Source organism: Kogia breviceps, chromosome 4 (genome assembly GCF_026419965.1).
Source record: "Kogia breviceps isolate mKogBre1 chromosome 4, mKogBre1 haplotype 1, whole genome shotgun sequence".
Lineage (NCBI taxonomy): Eukaryota > Metazoa > Chordata > Mammalia > Artiodactyla > Physeteridae > Kogia > Kogia breviceps.
Window position 1 is genome coordinate 150,313,326 of NC_081313.1, and position 21,305 is coordinate 150,334,630.

General features: G+C 37.5%; 1 protein-coding gene across 3 annotated transcripts in view; it reads left to right on the plus strand.

The window, feature by feature from the left end:
* The window catches only part of ZNF354B (zinc finger protein 354B), a 30,667-nt gene that overhangs the window by 7,199 nt on the left and 2,163 nt on the right, over positions 1-21,305 (plus strand). The window lies entirely within an intron of this gene.

The following is a 21,305-nucleotide window of genomic DNA, read 5'->3' on the forward strand; positions in this document are numbered from 1 at the left end:
TCGGCTGTCATGGAAGTTGGGGACTGAGAGCTGTTGAACTGGGGAGGCCAGGGCTCTGGGGGAGCCAGGTTCTTACCCTCGCTCACTGCTTTCCTGTCCCATGATAAACAGCAGTGCAACCTTGGCCAGAAGGATGCAGGTCCTGCCCTGGCGGAGCTCAGTGGAGGGGAAGGCTAAGCGCATACAGGGCTGTGGAATGACAGACTCTGGTGAGGACCTCTGGGGAAGAGCCGCAGGTGCTGTGAGAACGTGGAACAGGAGGGGTGCTGTGGGCAAGGCTTCCCGAGGAAGGGCCAGATCACACATTGTGAGAAGTGTTCAGGCACAGGAAGAGCATGTCCGAGAGTCTAGACAAAGGAAGCCGGCATGTGGAGACGCGAGCAGGGAGAGGGGGACCAGGGACCTGAGAGCCAGGCACAGGCTCTGAGGAGTTGAAGTACCCTGGCCATGGGCCCAGGTTTATATTCTGCAAGGATCAGCCTGCAACCAATGTGGAGCCACCTGGCATAGACGTGGTAGGACTTGTCTGAGGTTGCTGTCGGGTCCAGACGAGTCAGTGATGACCCCTCACAATGCAGGTCCAGCAGAAGGGCTGTGGGACAGGCTGTCTCTATCCCTAAAGTGCCCTCTACCTTTAGTAGAGCTCATTCTTCCCCTTATAAGGTGAGATCTTTTGAGGTGGGAACCACACTTATCTCTCCTTATATCTTTTAACTGTCATTTGGGAGAAATATTCTAATTTTGTGGGAACTGCTGGAGACCACCACAAAGTAAACAGAGAACGCAGGCAGCAGGGAACCAGTGGAGAGTTTAGGAGGGATATTAGGTGTGGACTGAGTCTGATGTGAAAGATCAGAGGAAGAGAAGGAAGAATTGTTCACTTTCCCTTTGCCTCAGGAACCTCTGATCCCTGAGGGGTCCCCCTTCCTGAGTGAAGTGTTAGTTGGATTAAACTGAATAGAAAGTATGACTGGAGTCCAAAGCTGTCCAGAGATGAAGACACCTAGTGGTGATGTTAAGTCCTCAGGTTTGGGAAGCTGTCCCTGAAGGAAAACTCTGAGTGGGTGTCTGGAGGAGGTAAGGACATGAGAGCCAACTGTTGTGTGCATTTCTTTTGATGGGATGAACCTCCTCTCTTTGGTCAAAGGTGACAGTCAGATGGGGCGTCCTGGGAGTGCTGGCGTGTGGTTGTGTCTTCCTGCACCCCTGGCGAGTCTCCCATCTCCCTGGACTAAAGTGCCCTCAGAACAGTTTCCCTTCCAAGGTGAGCTCAGTTCCCTGTGAGCTCAGGTGAAGGATCTGGATGTTCTTGGAAGCACCTTGATCATTAACTCTAGACCAGAACCAAAAACCGACCCTTTGAACAGCCGGTGACGGAAAAGCTTATGCTTCCATGATAGGACTCCTAGAACCTCTAATTGCCTCCAAATGTGCTTTTAAAATATTATTTTCACATCAAAACTATTTACAACTAGGAAAAATAAAACGAACAGAGAAAACAAACTGTGTCACCCCTGGCTCTGTATGTTTTATATTCAGAGATGGGAGGAAATGGCTCAAAGAGACTCATCTGAGTCTCTTGCTTAAGAAATGAACCCAAAGTCTAATCACTTTTCTGGAATATTTTATATATATATGTATACATATATAGATATGTATTTCACATATATACATATATATAAAATATGAATAATGTGATTAAATCAGCTTGAGCATCTCATGAGTTTGGTTGACACCCAATGTGAAAATATTCTTTTTTTTTTTTTTTTTTTTTTTTTTTTTCCCGGTATGCGGGCCTCTCACTGTTGTGGCCTCTCCCGTTGCGGAGCACAGGCTCCGGACGCACAGGCCTAGCGGCCATGGCTCACGGGCTTAGTTGCTCTGCGGCATGTGGGATCTTCCCGGACCAGGGCACGAACCCGTGTTTCCTGCATCGGCAGGCGGATTCTCAACCACTGCGCCACCAGGGAAGCCCCGAAAATATTCTTAAAATCAAAAATTTTTTTAATTCAGGGATGATTAGGTAAATTATCTCCAATGAAAAAGTGTTTTTCTTTGTCTTTTTCTCTTTCTTTGTTATATTTATGCAAGAATTCATGGCAGACTGAACCTGGCAGGGTGGTCAGCTGGAGGGGTCCCTTGTGGGCTGCCTTCCACCCACCAAGATTTGCTGAGGCTGCATCTGCAAATTTTTTTAATTTGCAGAAAGGTGCTGTAAGGGTTAGAGCAGCAGTGGTTTTAAAATAACATGCAGTGGTTTTAAAGAGTTAATTTACAAGGTGAAAGTTGAGCCCAAATGCTCTGTAGTCCTGTTTAATGTTTGATTTAGTCTTGTTCTCATCCCCTGCCACCAACATCTATTGTCCTTGTAGCTGCCAGAATGGTCTATTTAAAAGGTAGGGCTTCCCTGGTGGCACAGTGGTTGAGAATCCGCCTGCCGATGCAGGGGTCATGGGTTTGTGCCCTGGTCTGGGAAGATCCCACATGCCGCGGAGCGGCTAGGCCCATGAGCCATGGCCTCTTGGCTTGCGCATCCGGAGCCTGTGCTCCGCAACGGGAGAGGCCACAACAGTGAGAGGCCCACGTAGCAAAAAAAAAAAAAAAAAAAAAAAAAAAAAAAGGTAGATCAGGTTATCTCACTCCCATGCTCAAAACCTTTAGTAGCTTCTATCACATAGAACACAACCCAAATCCCCTAGTGTGGCCTTCGTGGTCTGGCCTCGGCTACCTTTTCACCTTCACCTCCTTCCTCTCTGCCCTTCATTCAAGAACTCTAATCACCCTGGTCTCCTTGTAGTTCTTCAGACAGGCCACCTCAGGGCCTCTGCACTAGTTTTTTCCTCTCCTGGACCATTCTTCCTGAGCCACAAGCCCACATGACTGACTTCCTTGAGTTACCCAGGTTTCTGTTCAGATGGCACTTTGTCTATTAGACACAGCACATCTGAACATGGCCATCTGTCCTCCACATTCTTTTTTTTTTTAAATTGTATTGAAGTATAGTTGATTTACAATGTTATGTTAATTTTTGCTGTACAGCAGAGTGATTCAGTTATACATGTATGTATTCTTTTTCCTATTCTTTTCCATTATGGTTTATCACAGGATATTGATTATAGTCCCCTGTACTATATACAGTAGGACCTCGTTGTTTAGCCATTCTATATATAATAGTTTGCATCTGCTAATCCCAAACTCCTAATTTAACCCTCCCCCACCCCCTTCCCCCTTGACAACCACAAGTCTGTTCTCTATATCTGCAAATCTGTTTCATAGATAAGTTCATTTGCATCATACTTCAGATTCCACATGTAAGTGATATCATATGGTATTTGTCTTTCTCTTTCTGACTTACTTGACTTAGTATAATCTCTAGATCCATTTGTGTTGCTGCAAATGGCATTATTTTATTCTTTTTTATGGCTGAGTAGTATTCCATTGTGTATATATACCACATCTTCTTTATCCATTAAGCTGTTGATGGACATTTAGGTTGTTTCCTTGTCTTGGCTATTGTAAATATGAACATAGGGGTGCATGTATCATCTCTTTCTTTTTTTTTTTTTTGACAAAGGAAACACAACATTTTTATACTTAATGCATTCTTTAAAACATGCATGCAAGTTAAATGTGTAAAATCCAAGCAACAGACTTAAATGTTATAAGAAGGTCTCCATTCTCACAGAGCTAAAAAATAAATCTGGACATGAATTTTAGTGGTGTAATCTCCATTTCACTTATAGTTTTAATTTTGTTCATTTCCTTTACAGTTCCGTGACTTGACTCCTTTTTTGTGGAGGGGATGGCTAGCTGTCTATTTTTTTTTTTAATTTTTATTGGAGTATAGTTGCTTTACAATGTTGTGTTAGTTTCTACTGTATAACAGAGTGAATCAGCTGTACGTATACATATATCGCCTCTCTTTTGGATTCCTTCCCATTTAGGTCACCACAGAGCATTGAGTAGATTTCCCTGTGCTATACAGTAGGTTCTCATTAGTTATCTATTTTATACATAGTCTCAATATTGTATATATGTCAATCCCAATCTCCCAATTCATCCCACTCCCCTTTCCCCCTCGGTATCCATACATTTGTTCTCTACATCTGTGTCTCTATTTCTGCTTTGCAAATAAAATCATCTATACCATCTTTCTAGATTCCATATATATGCATTAATATACGATATTTGTTTTTCTCTTTCTGGATTACTTCACTCTGTATGACAGTCTCTGCATCCATCTAAGTCTCTATAAATTACCCAATTTCGCTCATGTTTATGTCTGAGTAATATCCCATTGTATATATGTACCATATCTTCTTTATCCATTCCTCTGTTGATGGACATTTAGGTTGCTTCCATGTGCTGGCTATTGTAAATAGTGCTGCAGTGAACATTGGAGTGCCTGTGTCTTTTTGAATTATGGTTCTTGGGGTATATGCACAGTAGTGGGATTGCTGGGTCATATGGTAGTTCTATTTTTAGTTTTTTAAGGAACCTCCATACTGTTCTCCATAGTGGCTGCATCAATTTACATTCCCACCAACAGTGCAATAGGGTTCCCTTTTCTCCACACCCTCTCCAGCATTTATTGTTTGTAGATTTTTTTTTGATGATGGGCCATTCTGACCAGTATGAGGTGATACCTCATTGTAGTTTTGATTTGCATTTCTCTAATAATTAGTGATGTTGAGCATCTTATCATGCATTTTGGGGCTGTCTGTATGTCTTTGGACAAATGTCTATTTAGGTCTTCCTCCCATTTTTTAAATTTTTTAATTTTTTTTTTGATACTGAGCTGCATGAGCTGTTTGTATATTTTGGAGATTAATCCTTTGTCAGTTGCTTCATTTGCAAATATTTTCTCCCATTCTGAGGGTTTTCATTTTGTTATGGTTTCCTTTGCTGTCAAAAGCTTTTAAGTTTAATTAGGTCCCATTTTTTATTTTTGTTTTTATTTTCATATCTTGCTGTGACTTATATCAAAGAGTGTTCTGCCTATGCTTTCCTCAAAGAATTTTATAGTGTCTGGCCTTACATTTAGGTCTTTAATCCATTTTGAGTTTATTTTTGTGTATGCTGTTAGGGAGTGTTCTAATTTTCTTCTTTCATATGTAGCTGTCCAGTTTTTCTAGCACCACTTATTGAAGAGGCTGTCTTTTCTCCATTGTATATTCTTGCTTCCTTTGTCATAGATTAGGTGACCATATGTGTGTGGGTTTATCTCTGGGCTTTCTATCCTGTTCCATTGATCTATATTTCTGTTTTTGTGCCAGTACCATACTATCTTGATTACTGTAGCTTTGTAGTATAGTCTGAAATCAGGGAGCCTGATTCCTCCAGCTCCCTTTTTCTTTCTCAAGATCACTTTGGCTATTCGGAGTCTTTCATGTTTCCATACAAATTGTAACAATTTTGGTTCTAATTCTGTGAAAAATGCCATTGGTAATTTGATAGGGATTGCACTGAATCTGTAGATTGCTTTGGGTAGTATAGTCATTTTCACAATGTTGATTCTTCCAATCCAAGAACATGATGTATCTCTCCATCTGTTTGTGTCATCTTTGATTTCTTTCATCAGTATCTTATAGTTTTCTGCCTACAGGTCTTTTGTCTCCTTAGGTAGGTTTATTTCTAGGTATTTTATTTTTTCTGTTGCAATGGTAAATGGAATTGTTTCCTTAATTTCTATTTCTGATCTTTCATTGTTAGTGTACAGGAATGCGAGATATTTCTGTGTATTAATTTTGTATACTGCAGCTTTACTAAATCCATTGATTAGCTCTAGCAGTTTTCTGGTGGCATCTGTTGGATTTTCTATGTATAGTATCATGTCATCTGCAAACAGTGACAGTTTTACTTTTTCTTTTCCAATTTGGATTCCTTTTATTTCTTTTTCTTCTCTAATTGCCGTGTCTAGGAGTTCCAAAACTATGTTGAATAATAGTGGCAAGAGTGGGCACTAGGGGTGCATGTATGTTTTCAAATTATAGTTTTTTCTGGATATATGCCCAGGAGTGGGATTGCTAGATAATATGGCAACTCTATTTTTAGTTTTTTGAAGAACCTCCATAATGTTTTCAATTGTGACTGCACCAATTTACATTCCCACCAACAGTGTAAGAGGGTTCCCTTTTCTTCACACCCTCTCCAGCATTCTTCCACAGTCTTTATGCCCTCACCATATGTTATTTTCTCTCAGAGTACTTATCACTGCAAAATAGTACATATTTATTTATAATCTGCTCTTCCTCTGAATTATAAACTCTCTTGTGCTGGGTTGTCTGTTTCATTTGTACCCATTTCTCCAGTACCTAAAATAGTGCTTGGTCAGAGTTGGCTTCCAGTTAATGAATGCATGAATGACTTGGCTAGGTTAGTGGTGATGGACACAGAAAGAAGGGAACCAGTTTCAGAGACATTTAAGAGATAAAGGCAGCAGGACTTAAAGATGAATTGGATATGGAAGATAAAGGAGATTGAGTTGTCAAGGATGCTTGCTTGGCTTGTGACTTGTTCAGGGATGGATAATGATATAATTCACTGAGATAGTGGTACTAGGAGATCAGATTTGGAGGAATGATGCCAATTTGATTTTTTACTTTAGAGGGAATTTTACTTTAAAAAAATTTTTTTTTTGATTTTAACATAATTGTAGATTCACATAAGAAGTAGTACAGAGAGATCCCATTGGTCCTTTACCCAATTCCAAAACTATAGTTCAAGACTGCAAACAAGATATTGATGTTGATACGGTAAAGATATGAAAGAATTCCTTCTGTCACCATAAGGATCCTTCCTGTTACCCATTTTTAGACACCCACTTTCTTCTTGTCCCTTGTCCCTGTTCCTCACCTCCTCTTGTTCTTAACCCTTTGTAACCACTAGTCCATTTCTATAATTTTGTCATTTCAGGAATGTTATTTAAATGGAGTCACACAATATGCAACCTTTTAGGACTGTTTTTTTTTTCACTCAGCATAATTCTCTGGAAATTTATTCAAGTAGTTCCTTGTCAGTATTTCCTTGTTCCTTATCAATATTTCATTCCTTTTGATTGCTGAATAGTTTTTTGTAAAATATATATACCACAGTTACATAACCATTCACTGTTGAAGGACATGAGTTGTCTCCAGTTTCTGCCAATTACAAGTAACATTGCTAGAAACATTTGTGTACAGGTTTTTGTGCAAAAGTAAGTTTTTATTTCTCTGTGATAAATGTGCAGGAGTGCAATTACTGTGTCATGTTGTAGTTGCATGTTTAGTTTGAAAGACACAGCTAAATTGTTTTCCAGAGTGGCTGTACCAATTTACATTCCACCAGCAATGCAGCAGCATATGAGTGATTCAGTTTCTGTGCATCCTTGCCAACATTTTGTGTTGTCAATACTTTTATTTTAGCCATTCTGATAGGTATATGGTGATATACACTGTGATTTTAATTTGCATCTTCCTAAGTTCTAATGATGTTGAACATATATCCATGTGCTTTTTTGCCATCTTTATATCTTTTTGATCAAATATCTGTTCGTGTCTTTTGTCCATTTTCTAATTGTATTGTTTGGTTTTTTGCTGTTGAGATTTGAGAGTTTTTTATATATTCTAGATGGTAGTCATTTGATGGATATGTGGTTTGCAAATATTTTTTCCTAGTCTTTAGTTTCCTTTCATCCTCTTAATTGTGTCTCTGAGGAACAAAAGTTTTAATTTTGAGAGGTCTGGTTCATCAGTGTTTCCTTTTATGGATTGTCCTTTTGTTGTCAAGTCTAAGAACTCTTTGCCTATCCTCAGATCTTGTAGATTTTCTTCTGTGTTTTTTTCTAAAAATGCTGTAGTTTTATGCTGTACATTTATTTCTGTGATTCTTTTGTATTTAATTTTTGTATTAGATGTAGGATTCGGTCAAGATTCTTTTTTTTTTGCTTATGGACAGTCAATTGTCCCAGCATTATTTGTTGAATAAGCTATCTTCCTCCACTCATTTCTTTTACACCTTTGTCAAAAAGCTGTTGAGCACATGTGTGAGTCTGTTTCTAGGTGTTCTGCTTCACTGATCTGTGTGTTTATCCCTCTACCCACATCACACAGTGTTGATTACTGTAGCTATATATAGGCTTTAATATTGGATGGGTTGATTATTTCGTTATTCTTTTTCAAAGTTGCTTTAACTATTCTAATTTCTTTGCTTTTCTATATAAATTTTGGAATAATCTTATTTATATCTACAAAAAAATCTTGCTGAGATATTGCAGTAAACCAAGTAAACTTGGAGACAATTGAGATCTTTACTATGCTGAATCTTCCAATCCATCAATATGGTGTATCTTACCATGTATTTAGCTCTTTCTTTTTTTTTTTATTTTATTTATTTATTTATTTATTTATTTATTTTTTTGCGGTACGCGGGCCTCTCACTGCTGTGAACTCTCCCTTTGCGGAGCACAGGCTCTGGGCGCGCAGGCTCAGCGGCCATGGCTCACGGGCCCAGCCACTCCGCGGCATGTGGGATCTTCCCGGACTGGGGCACGAACCCGTGTCCCCTGCATCGGCAGGCGGGCTCTCAACCACTGCGCCACCAGGGAAGCCCTTAGCTCTTTCTTGTTTTTGTTTTTGGCCACAATGTGCAGCTTATGGGATCTTAGTTCCCCAACCAGGGATTGAACCTGGGCCCTCAGGCCCTCAGCAGTGAAAGCGCTGAGTCCTAACCACTGGGCCACTACTAAATTCCCTATTTAGCTCTTACTTAATTTCTTTCATCAGTGTTTTGTAGTTTGCAGAATAAAGTCCTGTACATATTTTGTTACATTTATACCTAAGTATTTTTTGAGTAATTATAAATGGTATTGTAAATATAATTTCAGTGCCCACATGTCCATAGTAGATGGAAATAATATTGATTTTTGTATGTTTATCCTTGTATCCTGTGACCTTCCTAAACTCCTAATAGTTCTAGGAAATGTTTTGTAGATTCCTAGGGATTTTTTTAATGTACTATTATCTCAAGATACAGATAGTTTTATTTCTTCCTGATTGTATACTTTTTATTTCTTTTTCTTACCATATGGTACTAAGTAGGTTTTCAGTGCTATACTGATTAAGAGTGGTGAGAACAGACATTCTTGCCTTGTTCCCGACCTTAAGTATAAAGCATTTAGCCTTTCACCATCAACTATACTGTTAGCTCTAGGTTGTTGCAGATGCTCTTTATCAGGTTAAGATATTTTTCTGGGAGGCCAAATGACCTTCACTTCAGCAGATTACATTTATAACAATGATTAAAAGAGATTTAAGAGTCATACCAACCAAATGCAGTGGGTGAACCTTGATTGTTTCCTAATTGAAAAAATTTATGAAGCAATTAGGGAAGTTCAAACACTTCCATGTATATAAGATGCTACTAGTGAGTAGTGTTAATTTCATTGGCTGTGAGATGTTTTGCTTTTTTGTTTTTTTTTAAGACCTTATCCTTGAGAAATGCATTTGGAAACATTATTAGATGAAATGATATGATGTTTAGGATTTGCTTTAGCCAGTCTGATGGAGGAGGAGTAGAGCTTATATATGAAGTGTTGGTCGTCGTTGTTGCATTGTACAATTTTCTCTATTTTTGTATATATTGAAATTTTTCCATAATAAAAAGTTTTAAAAATTGGAGTTACAAAAAGCAAATTGTATAGACCAGCATTCCTTTTTTCACTAAGACACAGGATGTTCACAAATGTGCAGTACCACACCCATCTATAATTATACTGTTATGTGTAATTCCCAGCATACCAATTTTAAGTCTTTCAATCCTCTGGTTCTCAAGAAAGCCCTGTGAGAGTGCCAATTAAAGTCACATTTTTATTGAGATATGACTTTGAATCTGACCGATTATTGGATAAATCAGGGAAATACTTCAGGAAATAAGGCCAAAAAGCCATTTGGGGTAAAAAAAAATATTGATTCTGCCTTCAACCCTCACCCTTATTCCTGCATGTAATATTGGGGAAAGTTGGTTTTTTTTTTATCTCCTGCCAACCCAGAAAAACCTCTCCCAAAGACAGAAAACACTGTTACTATTGAATAAACAGTAAACCAGATTTCCGCATGCATCATAGGTAACCTGCTGATGAGATTTAAAAGGGTGGGGTTTCTTTCTGTTTATGTAATGTAGCTGAGCAATTATACATGTTCATGAGGTTAATTGTAATTTGTCCTCATTTAAGGGGACTGACAACACAGTTAGCGATACATTCTTTCATATTTATCCTAAATTCACCAGGCAGTTGGGCTGTCTGTGCTAGTGAAAAGAAAACTTCTGGTATAGTATGATGAGCAGGTGGTGACAGTTTGGAGCTAGGCACTAGGTAAACTTCCACAATGACAGAGAGATAGGATCACTATCTTTCTTGATGTTTACATTTCAAAGAGATGGCTCCCTGGCTTTCAAGAAAAACATTCCTCGTTTGTAATGCTCAGAGGCTTTACAAGTTTACATACGTATCAAAGGCATAGAGGAAGGATTTACAAATACAAAAGAAAAAGGGCAGGGGTGAGGGCACATATCTTTTCCCTTTTGGCAAAAGGGAAGATTCAATTTTTAAGTTTTCACTAGCAAACTGCTAATCCCCTAAAATCCTAGAAAACTGTAACCACTGCCTGTACCTCTTTCCTGCCTACAGGAAAGAGGTACTCTTTCCTTCCTACAGGAAAGAGGTACTCTTTCCTTCCTCCACTGTCTAAGGATAGTTTGGACTATTCAAAGCTCACATTTGCTTCTGTTTCTATCTTTTGTTTTTGTTGTAGAAATGATCACATTGTGTTGTGACTGCACGTTGAATTATTTGTTTCTAATGTTAAACTAGGCTCCTGGAGGAAATGAATTATTTCTTTTCATTACTAGATCCCTGGTGTCTTACAGAGCGCCAGTGCCTAGAATAGAGTCTGGCACATTGTAGCAACACAGTAAATATTTGTTGAATGAATAAAATAAAGAATAATCAGTGTCTTTTAAATAACAGAATGTAATAGGCTGAATAATGGCCCTTAAATATACTTGGGACCCTGTGATGTTACCTTTTGTTTTGTTTCTTTATTTATTTTTGTCTGCATTGGGTCTTCTTGGCTGCGCGCGGGCTTTCTCTAGTTGTGGTGAGCAGGGGTTACTCTTAGGTGGGGTGCACGGGTTTCTCATTGCGGAGCACAGGCTTCAGGAGTGCAGGCCTCAGTAGTTGTGGCACGTGGGCTCAGTAGTTGTGGCTCACGGGCTCCAGAGCACAGGCTCACTAGTTGCGGTGCACGGGCTTAGTTGCTCCATGGCATTTGGGATCTTCCCGGACCAGGGCTCAAATCCATGTCCCCTGCATTGGCAGGTGGATTATTAATGACTGTGCCTCCAGGGAAGTCCCTGTGATGTTAACTTAATATTGCCTTAAGTTACCTTAATATGATTGAATTAGGGATTTTAAGATGGTGAAGTTATCCTGGATTATCTAGGGGTGCCCAGGTGTAATCACAGTTGACTTTTTATGAGAGAGGCAGAAGGAAATTTAACAAGAAAGTAGAGGTAGTATAATGATGGAAGCAAAGAGAAATATTATGCTGTTGGCTTTCAAGATGGAAGAAGAGACCATGAGCAGCTCTAGTGGTTGGAAAAAGAAAGGGAGTGGATTCTCCCCTTGAGCTCTATTAACACCTTGGTTTCAGCCCAGTGAAACTGATTTCAGACTTTTGATCTCTAAACAGTAAGAGAATAAAATGCATTGTTTTAAGCCACCAAGTTTGTGATACTCTGTTACAGCAGCCATTGGAAACTAATACACAAGATGAGTTCTCTAAGGATAAAAACAGTGGAAAATAATACTGGATGGGTAGGAAACTGGGATCAAAGGTACATAGTGAGAGTCAGTAGCAGTAACCATTATAGGGTAGTGAGACCCTCAACCTAGGCATACTTTAGGGATGGCTGTTAGAGACATTTCGGTGATGGAATTTAATTAAGAGCATTTGGTGACTAGGCTTGGAATGCAGGGGGCAGAAAGTTTTGAGATGGGATTAAGAACTTATGACAGAGCAACTGTAAGGTTATGATGTCATTCTCAACTAGGGAAAATAGTAAAAAGGTTTGAAAAAAAGCATGTGCCAGGTTCAGATTTAGACAGACTGAATTTGAAGTATAAGAAAAATACTAAAATGGAAATGCTAGTAGTCAGTTAGAATTACCACTTGAAGTATTTTGAGGAAAGTTGGGATAGTCGTTCATGTAGCAGGTTTTAGAGTGGATAAAATCAACTAGGGAAAGAAGAAGGTTGAAAATAGAATCTCAGAGTCTTAAGAGCCAAGGAGAGAGAATCTAGACCTAATGACAGAAACTAGTCAGGGTGGTGACCATGCACAGATGACAACTGTTTGTCATTTGTTAGACCTTCTGCCCCCTGGCAGAGGAGAGATAAGCAAGATCATTTTGGTCTCTATAAACTTCTGACTTTTTCATGAGGTAGCTCAGGTTTGGTCTAAGATAGACCAATGTTTGATCTCCACTTCAGGAGATAGATTTGTAGGCCTTGCTAAAACCAAAATAAAAGGAAGAAAACCCTAAGCTGGTCATAAGGAACACTTAGGAGGGCTATGGTCCAAGGCTCTTCTTTGCTTCGGGGCATGGTCCAAGGCTCTTCTTTGCATGAATTTAGGACTCTGGTGTTGGCACTTTATGGTGTAGTTGGGATGAGTAGAACTGACACAGCACCTTGTAGATAGGCTTACAAGATTGGCATCCTATCTTGCAGATCATGACCTTTTTTCATCCAAGCCAATGATAAGGCCTCTTATCTGAATGGAATATCTTGATATGGTTTTTTAATGCTTTGTAATAGTCTACACCTTTATAATTTGGCATATAAAATGAGTATCCTTGACACTATTCCTTTTAGATTTTTGAAGCTGTTTTTTTCCCTTCAAACTTTTTATTAATGATGAATATACAAGTCTTTATGTGTGGGTAGTCATCTGTCAATCTTGATAACATACTTAAAACTGAATAATAATGTTCTCAAAAATATCAATCTAGTTATAGTTCCTTTTTTTAAATTAAGAATTGTATTTTTTTCTTTCTATTATTATTATAAACCCATGGCTTTTTATGATGTAGTATTTTTGATACAGCTTGTCGACTTAGTCATCAGGAACTCTTTTAAAGCTGGTCCCTATGTCCCTTGACACAGCCCTACACACACACACACACACACACACACACACACGTTTGTGTATATGTATTATATATTTTTGAATCTCAAGGGCAGAGGATTGAGTTAGCCATACTCTGTTTAATAACACATTTTTTACACTCACGTCTACAAGGCCCATTTTTTCATTCTTACATTTCTACTCCATTCTCTTCCCTATTCCCTATCTCACCCCACACCACACAATAGGCAAACATGCTAATGAATTTAATGTGTATCTTACTAACCTTATAAATTTTGTTAGCATCCTTGCTTTCTACCAATATCAGTATGTCCCACAGTCACTGTGTACCACCTTCCAAAGCCCATACAAAGAAATCTCACACGTATTTTGTACCTCTCATGGGCCATAAAGGAAATAGCCATCCTTCTAAGGAGTCCTCACTCATTTTAGTGTTAGAGATCAAAATCTTGAAGACTATAACATACGTGTACTGGTGGGGTGATATTGTTTAGAGCTCCTTTACAAAACAGAGCCAGAGATTTATTTACAGGATATTTTATTTTCCATTTTAATTCCAACATTACTTTAAAATTTACCTATTGAAATATAACTTTTTGTAAACTAAAACTGTGCTATCTTTTATAGTTCAGTGAACCATATAACTATCATTCTAACTGAAATCATTGAATTATGGCCTTAATAAAATTTTAATTGAATTCAGCTTTTTACTATTATCATGTTAGCCCTCCTTTACCTCCTTCTGTCCTTGGCTGTCCATATTACTGACCCTTGACTTTTCAGTGTTGCATGCAATTCATTATTGTCTCTTGCTTGAGGCACATACTGACTTTTCCTAGCCCACAACTTTTGGCTTCATCTTATATTTTGACACTTCCATACGCTACCTCAATAATGCCTACCTGTTTCCCTGCTTGGATTGGTCCTGAAACCTCCCCACAACCCAACTATTCTATAATGCAATTTCTAATATGAGCTTAAAAGATGTGTATATCAACTACGGGTATTTGACATTGTTCAAAAAGATTAAAAAACTGTGTTTAGAGAAGATTAGTAAAACAAAATTGTAATTTGAGTGCCATATTGAGGAATTTATAGTGAGTAGGAGATGATTTCTGGTCATAACCCACAGGGTAGAAGAGGAAACTATATGATATTAATGGATTTACTAATATTGAAGCAACTTTGCTTGCATTCCTGGAATAATGTGGTGTTGGAATCTGTTTGCTAAAGATAATTTTCTTAGAATGTTTGCATTGATATTGATAACTGATACTGTTACGTAGTTTTCTTTCTTTGTATTATCTGGTTTGTTTCCATATTATATTTCCTTCATAAAAGGAACTAGGAACTTTTCATTTATTTTAAATGCACTGGCATAATTTATAGAGCCTTGGGACTATCTGGTCCTTCAAGATTTGGTAGAATTCTCCAGTGCTTTTTTATAGGATTGCTCTTTAATAACTTAATTTTTTCAATGATAATTGGTCTGTCTCAGCTTTCTAATTGTAATGGGGTCAGTTCTGGTAACCTGCATTTCTCTAGAGAATTATCTGTTTCATATAGGTTTTCATAGATTTGAATAGAGATATCTATTCTCTTCATTATGAATTCCTGTTTTTATCCTTACTTTTTTCTTCCATGGTTTTCTTTTCATTTACTTAGTTTTTCTAGTGTTGTGAGCTGGGAATTTAAATTAAGCTGTACTTTATGTTTCCTGTGCTCCTGTTCTGATCTTCTTGGTTACTTTTTTCATATTTTTCAATTCAAAGTGGGATTAATCTTTCTGGTGGTCACTTCAGCTCTTCTTCAGGCTCTTTGCTAGAGTTCTTCCTTTCTTTGGCATTTTTTTTCAGTCTACCGTTGCTCATCACAGAGCCTTTTACCTGGGGAAGGGAGGATCAGGAGCATACAGGGCTATGATGCTGGGAATTGTTGCTTTTTCTCTGTCTCTTTTTTAAACAATTGTGTTGAGGTATAATTCACATACTATAAAATTCATGCTTTTAAAGTATACAATTTAATGGTTTTAAGTATGTTCACAAAGATCTTCAACCACGGCCACTAATTTTAGAACATTTTCATTACCCCAGAAAGAAATCCTGTACCAGTTAGCAATCACTCCACATTCCTGCATCCTCCTAACCCCTGGGAACTCCTAATCTACTTTCTGTCTTTATGGATTTGACTATTCTGGACATTTCATGTAAGTGGAATCATATAATATGTAGCTCTTTCTATCTTGCTTCTTTTACTTAGCATATTTTCAAGATTCATTCATGTTGTAATATGTGTCAGTACCTCATTCCTTTTTATGGATGACTAATATTCCATTGTATGGATATATCACCTTTTGTTTATTCATTCATCTGTTGATGGACATTTGAGTTTCCATTTTTGGTTATTATGAATAATGTTGCTATGACCATTTGTGTAAAAGTTTTTATTTTGACATATTTTTCATTTCTCATGGGTGTACACTTAGGATGAAATTACTGAGTCATGTGTTTAGGCTATGTTTAACTTTTTAAGTAACTACCAAACTGTTTCCCAGAGCAGTTGTATTTACTATGTTACATTCCCACCAGCTATGTATGTAGTTTCCAGTTTACCCAAATTCTCGACAAAACATTTTATTGTCCCCTAATTATTTTTTTATTGTGGTAAAATAAAAACAATGTAAAATTTACCATTTTAACTATTTGTAAGTATACACTTTGGTGCCATTAAGTACATTCACAGTGTTGTAACCATTATCATTATCCATCTGGAGAAGTTTTTTATAATCCCTTACTGAAACTCTCTACCCATTAAATAATATTTCTCCATCTCCTTTTCTCCCCAGCCTCTGGTAATCACTATTCTACTTTCTGTCTCTGCATTTGACTGTTCTAGAATCCTCAGAATTGAAATCATATAACACTTGTCATTTTGTGTCTGGCTTATTTCACGCTGCATGATGTCTTCAAGGTTCATCTATGTTGTAGCATCTATCAGAATTTCAGTTCTTTGTAAAGCTGAATAATAATCCATTATATGTATATACTACTTTTTGTTTATCCATTCATCTGTTAATGGACATTTGGGTTGTTTCCACCTTTTGGCTATTGTGAATAATGCTATTATGAGCATGGGTATACAAATATCTCTGAGTCTTTGCTTTCAGTTCTTTTGGGTATATCTGTAGGAATGGAATTACTGAATCCCATGGTAATTCTCTGCTTAACTTTTTGAAGAACTGCCATACTGGTGTCCACTGTGGCTATATTATTTTACATTCCCAACAGCAGTGCACAAGGGTTCCACTTCTCCACATCCTTGCCAACATTTGTTATTTTCTGTGTGTATACACACACACATACACACATGTATACAGAATATACACGAACACATGTATATTAGCCATATTAACAGACGTGAGGTGGAATATTGTGGTTTGAATTTTTATTTCCTGACATGTTGAACATCTTTTTATGTGCTTATTGGCCATTGGTATGTCTTCTATAGAGAAATGTCTATTCATGTCCTTTGCTTATTTTTTAATTGGATTGTTTGTTTTCTTATTGTTGAGTTGTAGGAATTCTTTATATATTCTGGATATTAACCCTTTATCAGATACATAATTAGAAAATATTTTTTCCTGTTCTGTAGGTTGCCTTTTTATTCTGCTGATAGTGTTCTTTGATGTACAAAAGCTTTTATTTACTTTTTTAAAATTTTTCTTCTTTTTTTTTGGCTACACTGCTCATCTTGCAGGATCTTAGTTCCCTGACCAGGGATAAAACCCCGGCCCTGGCAGTGAGAGTGCTGAGTCCTAACCACTGGACTGCGAGGGAATTCCCCCAGAAGCTTTTAATTTTAATGAAATCTGGGTTTCCCCGGTGGCGCAGTGGTTGAGAGTCCGCCTGCCGATGCAGGGGACGTGGGTTCGTGCCCGGGTCCGGGAAGATCCCACATGCCGCGGAGCGGCTGGGCCCGTGAGCCGTGGCCGCTGAGCCTGCGCGTCCGGAGCCTGCGCTCCGCAACGGGAGAGGCCACAGCGGTGAGAGGCCCGCATACCGCAAAAAAAAAAAAAAAAAAAAAAAGTAAATAAATTTTAATGAAATCCAATTATTTGTCTATTTTTTTCCTTTGTTTCCTGTGCTTTTGGTATCCTATCCCAGAAATCATTACTAAATCCTAAGTCATGAAGCTTTTACCCTATGTTTTTGTCTAAGAATTTTATAGTTTTAGATTTTACATTTAAGTCATGTATTCGTTTTGAGTTAATTTTTGTGTATGGTGTTAGGTAAAGGGTCCAGCTTCATTTGTTTTTGCAAGTGGATATCCAGCTTTCCCAGCACTGTTTGTTGAAAAGACTGTCTTTTCCCCATTGAATAGTCTTGGCACCCTTGTCAAAAATAATTTGCCCATATATGTGAAGGCTTATTTCTAGACTTCCTATTTTATTCTATTGGTCTATATGTTCATCTTTATGCCAGTACCACAATGCTTCAATTACTGTAACTCTGTATAAGTTTTGAAATCAGGAAGTATGAGTACTCCAACTTTGTTCTTTTTCAATATTGTTTTGGCTTTTCCAGGGTCCCTTGAGATTCCATATAAATTTTAAGATGGGTTTTACTATTTCTGCAAAAATAAGAGCATTGGAATTTTGATAGGGCTTACATTTAGTCTCTAGATCACTTTAGGTAGTATTGCCATCTTATCAATATTAAATCTTACAGTCTGCAAATACCTGATGTTTTTCCATTTACCTATGTCTTTCCTTTCTGCAGTGTTTGTAGTTTTCAGTGTACAAATCTTTTACCTCCTTTGAGTTAATTCCTAAGTATTTTATTCTTTTTGATGATATCGTAAATGAAATCCTTTTCTGTATTTCTGTTTTGGCTTGTTCATTGTTAAAGGATAAAAACACAACTTTTTGTGCTGATTTTTTTATCCTGCTACTTTGCTGAATTTGTATATTAGTTCTAACAGTTTTTTTTGTGGAACCTTTACATTTTCTACATGTAAGATCATCTGTTGTCATCTGTTGCAAACTATTATATATAGAATGGATAAACAAGATCCTACTGTGTAGCACAAGGAACTATATTCAATATCCTGTGATAAACCATAAATACTAGAAAAGAATATGAAAAGAATGTATGTATGTCTAACTCAAGTCACTTTGCTGTACAGCAGAAATTAACCCAACATTGTAAATCAACTATACTCCAATAAGATAAATTTTTTAAAAAGATCATGGGGCTTCCCCGGGGGCGCAGTGGTTGAGAATCCACCTGCTGATGCACGGGACACGGGTTCGTGCCCCGGTCTGGGAAGATCCCACATGCCGCGGAGCGACTGGGCCCGTGAGCCATGGCCGCTGAGCCTGCGCGTCTGGAGCCTGTGCTCCGCAACAGGAGAGGCCCGCATACCGAAAACAAAAAACAACAACAAAAAAGATAATGTCATCTGTGACTGAGATCATTTTACTTTTTGCTTTCCAATTTAGATATATTTTATTTATTTTTATTGCCTGATTGCTCTGGCTAGAAATTCCAATACTATGTTGGATTGTAGTGGTAAAGGTGGGCATCCTTATCTTGTTCCTGATCTCAGAGGAAAAGATTATAGTCTTTAACCATTGAGTATGATGTTAACTATGGGTTCTTTAAGTATTGTCTTTATTGTGTTGGGGTATTTTCCTTCCAGTCCCAGTTTATTGAGTGTTTTGGGTTTTTTTAAATCATGAAAAGGTGTTGAATTTTGAATTTTGTCAGATGCTTTTTTCTACATCACCTGAGATGATCATGTGATTTTGTGTCTTTCTATTAATGTGATGTGTTGCTTTAATTGGTTTTCATATGTTGAACCATTCTTGCATTCCGAAGATAAATTTCATGGTGTATAATCATTCTAATATTCTGAATTCTCTTTGCCTAGTACTTTATTGAGGATTTTAAAGTCAATATTCATAAGGAATATTGGTCTTTAGTTTTCTATTCTTATAGGGCTTTTGTCTGGCTTTATTATCAGGTCAATGCTGGACTCATAGAATAAGGTAGGAAATATTGCCTCCTCTTTAGTTTTTTTGGAAGAGTTTCAGAAGGGGTGGTGTTAGTTCATCTTTAATATTTGATAGACAGTAAAACTATCTGGTACAGAGCATTTTTACTGTTGGGAGGCTTTGATTACTGGTTCAATTGTTTTACTAGTTATATGTCTGTTCAGGTTTTCTACTTCTTCATAATTCAGTTTGGGTAAGTTTTGTGTTTCTAGGAATTTGTCCATATCATCTAGGCTATACAATTTTTTGTCATACAGTTATCAATGGTTTTTCCTTGTAATCCTTTTTATTTCTTTTGACTCCATGGTAATGTTGCCAACTTGCATTTCTGATTTTAGTACTTTGTGTCTTCTCTCTTTTATTTTTAGTTAGTCTCACTAAAGGTTTGTCAATTTTGTAGATCTTTTCAAACAACTGATTTTGCATTTGTTGTTTTTTTTCTCTACTGTTTTTCTATTTTCTGTTTTATGTATCTAGGCTCTTGTCTTTATTATTGCTTCCTTCTGCTAGCTTTGGGTTTAGTTTGTTCTTTTTCTAGTTCCTTAAGTTGTAAAATTATGTTGTTAATTACAGCAGGATTTAAAATATCTTTATATATATATATATATTTTTTAATCCTTATATTTTTATAACATTGAAGTGTTTTATCCAAGAATAGGAGAGGTTTTTCAGGTAACTTTAATATCATTCAGGACTGTTCTAGGGACTTCCCTGGCAATCCAGTGGTTAAGACTTAACCTTCCAATGCAGGGGGTGCAGTTTTGATCCCTGGTCAGGGAGCCAAGATCCCACATGCCTCGGGGCCAAAAAACCAAAACATAAAACAGAAGCAATATTGTAACAAACTCAATAATTAAGACTTTAAAAATGGTTCACAACAACAATTTAAAAATCTTAAAAAAAATTTTTTAAAGACTTTTTTTGTGTGTGTGGTACGTAGGCCTCTCACTGTTGTGGCCTCTCCCATCACGAAGCACAGGCTCCAGACACGCAGGCTCAGCAGCCATGGCTCATGGGCCCAGCCGCTCTGCAGCAGGTGGGATCCGCCCGGACCGGGTCACAAACCCATGTCCCCTGCATCGGCAGTCAGACTCTCAACCACTGTGCCACAAGGGAAGCCCTAAAGACTGTTTTAAATTTTTTCTCATATAAGTTTTTCATATTTCTTCTGAATTCATTTCCCTAAATCTTTGTATAAATGAAGATTATTGATTTTAGTGTGTTAATTTTATATCCTGGTATGTCACTGATCAAGGTTTATCATTGATTCTCTGAGGTTTAATTTCAGCTATAGAATTACATCATCAGCAAATAGAGATAATTTTATTTCCTCTTTACTCATCCATATGCCTCTAATTGATTTTGCTTGTGTACTTGTATTGGTTGATACATCGAGTACAATGTTGAATAGAAGTGAAAGTAATGGGCATCCTTGCCTTGTTCTTGATCATAGTGGAAATGTCTAGAGTTTCTTCATTAAATAAAATACTGGCTTTAGGACTAAAGTATATGTATTTATCTTGTTGAGGAAGCATCCCTCAATTCCTATTTTCTTGAATATTTTTATTATCAATGGTGCTGAATTTTTTAAGGCTTTCTCATTATCTCTAGATACACTCATAACTTTTTCCCTTAGGTACATATTATACTGTGGTTAAGTGGTATAATAAGGGGAATAGATTGTTGGAGCTCAGAGTCAGGAAAGGGTGCAAAGAGGAGCTTAACACTGGAACTGAATCTGAAGGCTACAGAGAAGTTTGACAAGTAGGAAAAGTAGGGAAGACATTCAAGATTAGAAATAATTACAGAAATGAGTGTGATATCATGGAGATAATGTATGAGTCTCTCATAGGCTTTGGATACTAGACTGCACTTCCCAATTCATACTCCTCCTCTTATGCCTTCCCTCCATTCTCCTGGTAATGTGTATACTCTCACCTTCTTTAAATGAGCATCTTTGTTTTATTCACCCTAGTACTCCAGCTCTCATCCATTATTATTTTATATGGTAACACTGTTACTTTCCTATTTTTTCCTCTTGCTAGTTTCTTTTAGCCAGAAAG